Source organism: Danio aesculapii, chromosome 4 (genome assembly GCF_903798145.1).
Source record: "Danio aesculapii chromosome 4, fDanAes4.1, whole genome shotgun sequence".
Lineage (NCBI taxonomy): Eukaryota > Metazoa > Chordata > Actinopteri > Cypriniformes > Danionidae > Danio > Danio aesculapii.
In genome coordinates, this window is record NC_079438.1 from 25,970,900 (window position 1) to 25,976,293 (window position 5,394).

General features: G+C 46.8%; 2 non-coding genes across 2 annotated transcripts; both read left to right on the forward strand.

The window, feature by feature from the left end:
- The first annotated feature begins 1,785 nt into the window (after nucleotides 1-1,785).
- Nucleotides 1,786-1,857, forward strand: trnap-ugg (transfer RNA proline (anticodon UGG)). The gene has a single exon. It is a non-coding gene; the product is annotated as a tRNA-Pro (tRNA).
- Nucleotides 1,858-3,306: 1,449 nt separating this feature from the next.
- Nucleotides 3,307-3,378, forward strand: trnap-ugg (transfer RNA proline (anticodon UGG)). Its single transcript has one exon. It is a non-coding gene; the product is annotated as a tRNA-Pro (tRNA).
- The last annotated feature ends 2,016 nt before the right edge of the window (nucleotides 3,379-5,394 follow it).

Consider the following 5,394-nt stretch of genomic DNA (forward strand, 5'->3'; position numbering starts at 1 on the left):
CACGTGCTTATGATTGCTAGCGGCTGGATCCGCATTATCCAATTCTCAATGCACCAATCAGACGACTCCTAAGCTACTACAAATACCCTGGGTTACGTACCACTGCTATCTTCGTTTTGAAGAATCCCCCCATCCACCCCTACTCCTCCTTCTTCCTAGATGGGTGACACGGTGGCCCAGTGCTTAGCACTGTTGCCTCACAGCAAGAATGTCTCTGGTTCTAGGCTTTACCAAACCAGCAGACATTTCTGTGCAGAGTTTGCATTTTCTCCCCGTGCTCACGTGGGTTTCCCCCCATAAGTTAATTGACTAATACAAACCGGCACTATAGACATGCTCCTAGTAATGGTTAACTCTCAAGAGCAATCACTGGCTGTTCATTGGTTATTACAGCGGGGGAGTTCTCGAGATCTACCTGAGCTCAAACTCCCTTCTCGCCTTACAACGGGAGGGAGCCCCGGGCTCGAGGATCTTATGAGCTCAGGGCTCTCTCCCGGGACAGCATGCCAAACAAGCTTATAATTAATCATCAGCTAAGTGTGAATTCTTGAAATGGCCTTTCGCGTTAGGTATCTCGTTACCCTTTAAGTCATAACAGGTAATATGCATGGCAATGCAGGAAGTTAATGACATGCAAACACATCTCAAGAAGGTTTTCACAGCTACCGTGTTTCATCCACCAAACATTGCTCCCAAATTGAAGTGAGACCTTCAAAGACAACCCAGATGGGACTTGAACCAACAATCCCAAGCCCCGGAGGCTGATGCCCTATCCCTTAGGCCACTGGGCCATATCGCCAATCATTTGTCATGGATTTTTGGTATGCCTTTAACAAGATGCCAACACATGGAAAACTGCACTTTAGGATCTCGATGCCAGTTTGCATTCCGTCAATAAGATGTGTGCAACTAATGGTCAAACATTTTCTTTGTGCAATCATCCACATTCGTGTCTCATTGGTCCTCGCGTATGGTGTGACTGGTCTTGAGTTTCAAATTCCAGACAAGGCCACTCTCATTAACTTGAAATCACAACCTTTCTGCAGCTATTTTCTTCTTTGCATTTCATCATCATCCACCTAACAAGAGACCATTAGTTGAAAGCCATGAGGTACTTGAAGTCAAGATCTCCATTACCATAGCTTAGCGGAACCTTTTAGATTTGTAACATGACAGTGAGATTCAAGCAAGATTGGATGAATCTTTATTTGAAGTGTGCAGCAAGTCTGAGAATTCAAAGCTAACTACTGTGCTCAGATCATCACGCCTAAGTTTTGAGAAGACCAGTCGGAATTGTTTCACACAACTTAAATGTAACCCAACAAAGACAACCCAGATGAGACTTGAACCCACAATCCCCAGCTTCGAAGGCTGATGCCTTATCTATTAGGCCACTGGGTCAACACTAGCCTTTGTCAAATCTGATGTATGGGTCAGGAAGTTCTTGTAACTCAGAAAAACAGTACTTTAGGATCCCTATGCCATATTGCACTCAGACGATCTGGTGTGTACACCTAATGACAAAACAACTTCTCTGAGGAGTTTTCCATTGTCATGTCTTTTTGACCTAAGGGTATGAATCTAGCTTTTGAGGGTAACACTGGATTGTCTTGCACAGTCAACTTAAAAGGAACTGCATCAAAGACAACCCAGTTGGTACTTTAAACCCACAATCCCCAGCTTCGAAGGCTGGTGCCTTATCCATTAGGCCACTGGGTTGTTTTTACTGCCTATGAACTGTAATATGCCTCCAGGGAGTTGCTGACACACGTAATCTCGCTTGTTGGTTCGTTGGTCTAGGGGTATGATTCTCGCTTTGGGTGCGAGAGGTCCCGGGTTCAAATCCCGGACGAGCCCTATACCTGTCATCACAAAAAGGAGCGGCTATGATTCGGTTGTTAGATTTGTACATGGATCTTGAACAACCCACCAGCTTTATATGTAAGCACCATTTTTGTCTTTGTACACAGTCTCTTCTCTGTTGGCACCATGCAGGATTCAAAATGGCCTTTCACGTTAGGTATCTCGTTACCCTTTTAGTCATAACAGGTAATATGCATGGCAATGCAGGAAGTTAATGACATGCAAACACATCCCAAGTAGGTTTTCACAGCTACCGTGTTTCATCCACCAAACATTGCTCCCAAATTGAAGTGAGACTTTCAAAGACAACCCAGATTGGACTTGAACCAACAATTCCAAGCCCCGAAGGTTGATGCCTTATCCATTAGGCCACTGGGCCATTTCCCCAATCATTTGTCATGGATCATTTGTATGCCTTCAACAAGATGGCAACGCATGGAAAACTGCACTTTAGGATCCCGATGCCAGTTTGCATTCCGTCAAAAAAGTTGTGTGCAACTAATGGACCAACATTTTCTTTGTGCAATCATCCACATTCGTGTCTCATTGGTCATGGGGTATGGTTCTCGCGTATGGTGTGACTGGTCCTGAGTTTCAAATTCCAGACAAGGCCACTCTCATTAACTTGAAATCACAACCTTTCTGCAGCTATATCCTTGTTTGCAATTCATCATCATCCACCTAACATGAGACCATTAGTTAAAAGCCACGGGGTACTTGAAGTCAAGATCTCCATTACCAAAGCTTAGCGGAACCATTTAGGTTTGTATCGTGACAGTGAGATTCAAGCAAGATTGGATGAATCTTATTTGAAGTGTGCAGCAAGTCTGAGAATTTGAAGCTAACTACTGTGCTCAGATCATCACGCCTAAGTTTTGAGAAGACCAGTCGGACTTGTTTCACACAAATTAAATGTAACCCAACAATGACAACCCAGATGGGACTTGAACCCCCAATCCCCAGCTTCAAAGGCTGATGCCTTATCCATTAGGCCAACACTAGCCTTTGTCATATCTGATGTATGGCTCAGGAAGTTCTTGTTACTCAGAAAACAGCACTTTAGGATCCCTATGCCATATTGCATTCAAACGATCTGATGTGTACACCTAATGACAAAACAGCTTCTCTGAGGAGTTTTCCATTGTCATGTTTTTTTGACCTAAGGGTATGAACCTAGCTTTTGAGGGTAACACTGGATTGTCTTGCACAGTCAACTTAAAAGGAACTGCATCAAAGACAACCCAGTTGGTACTTTAAACCCACAATCCCCAGCTTCGAAGGCTGGTGCCTTATCCATTAGGCCACTGGACTGTTTTATACTTACTGTGAACTGTAATATGCCTCCAGAGAGTTGCTGACACACGTAACAAAAACAACATGAACAAAGAGTAGTTTGGATCGGTCTCACAGAATTTTTTGTGGCACTGCAGACTGCCTCTACAGGGCTCATTGGTCTAGGGGTATGATTCTCGCTTTGGGTGCGAGAGGTCCCGGGTTCAAATCCCGGACGAGCCCTACGACTGTCATAGAGAAAGAAGTGGTGGTGTGCTAACTAAGGTGTTTCTGTGTTAATTGTAGCAGCTTTTGCTGTGACTTTAGTGAATGAACATTTAGTGGACTTCTGATCTAAATCAGTCTAACATGTACAATTATACAGGCAAAAAAGGAGCGGCAATGATTCGGTTGTTAGATTTGTTTATGAATCTTGAACAACCCACCAGCTTTATATGTAAGCACCATTTTTTTGCTTTGTACACAGTCTCTTCTCTGTAGGCACCATGCAGGATTCAAAATGGCCTTTCGCGTTAGGTATCTCGTTACCCTTTTAGTCATAACAGGTAATATGCATGGCAATGCAGGAAGTTAATGACATGCAAACACATCTCAAGAAGGTTTTCACAGCTACCGTGTTTCATCCACCAAACATTGCTCCCAAATTGAAGTGAGACCTTCAAAGACAACCCAGATGGAACTTGAACCAACAATCCCAAGCCCCGGAGGCTGATGCCTTATCCATTAGGCCACTGGGCCATATCGCCAATCATTTGTCATGGATCATTTGTATGCCTTCAACAAGATGGCAACGCATGGAAAACTGCACTTTAGGATCTCGATGCCAGTTTGCATTCCGTCAAAAAAGTTGTGTGCAACTAATGGACAAACATTTTCTTTGTGCAATCATCCACATTCGTGTCTCATTGGTCATGGGGTATGGTTCTCGCGTATGGTGTGACTGGTCCTGAGTTTCAAATTCCAGACAAGGCCACTCTCATTAACTTGAAATCACAACCTTTCTGCAGCTATTTTCTTGTTTGCATTTCATCATCATCCACCTAACATGAGACCATTAGTTAAAAGCCACGGGGTACTTGAAGTCAAGATCTCCATTACCAAAGCTTAGCGGAACCATTTAGGTTTGTATCGTGACAGTGAGTATGGAGAGGTAAGCATGATCGAACACCCAATGAGGGGGGAGAGCAGGCTTGGAGCCCGGCGGCTAATCAGCAGGCCAATCAGAAATAATAAATAACACCTGTTTATTCTAGTGATTGAGCCGGAGAGACAATCTTCTTAAGGAGAACAGAAGGAGCAGCCGGGAGAAGAGGGAGAGAGCACACACACGCACACTACGGGTGTTGTGCAATCACTTAAAGAAAAATAAAAATCTATTGCTTACCTGAATCGCCGACCCTTTCTTCTTCTTCCCTTAACAACGAACTTTGCTACAGTGGTGCCGAAACCCGGGAAGAAGAAGAAACCCTGCTGCCAGAATGGTTACTCCGTCTACCAGTCCATGTGCGGAAGTCATCCAGGCGCTCGCGGCCCTCCACCAACAACAACACCATGCGCTGGGGGAGCTGAGAAAAAATCTGGAAAGACGCTTCCAAGTCCTCGTAGAGGCCCAGCGGGAGGACCGCGAGCTAATCCGGAGTCTGCTGGTCCAGGAGATCCGGCCCGCTCCAACATCTGCCGCCCACCCTCCCATCTCGCTACAGAAGATGGCACCGGAGGACGACCCGGAAGTGTTCCTGGACCTCTTCGAGAGGTTGGCGGAGGCGTGTGTCTGGCCGCGGGCCGAGTGGCCGGTAAGAGTTATCCCCCTGCTGTCAGGCGAAGCCCAAATTGCCGTGCAGCAGCTACCGGCCCAGAATCTCCTGGAGTACGCTCACCTGAAGCGAGCCGTTCTCCAGCGGGCCGGCCGCAATCCGGAAGAGCAGCGTCAGCTCTTCCGCTCCATGGAGCTGACTGCCAGTGGCCGGCCCTTCGTGTTCGCTCAGCAGCTCCGTGACGCCTGCCGCAGATGGCTGGTGAAGGATGGCCGGACCACCGACCAGCTGGTCGATGCCGTGGTGCTGGAGCAATTCATCACCCGCCTCCCCTCCCGAACATCGGAGTGGGTCCAGTGCCACCGGCCAGAGGATCTGGAGACGGCCATCCGGCTGGCGGAGGATCACCTGGTGGCGAGGTCCAGGGTCGGCGAAATAACCTCTCTCTCTTCTCCCCCTCTCCCTCTCTCTCCTCCTGTTCCCA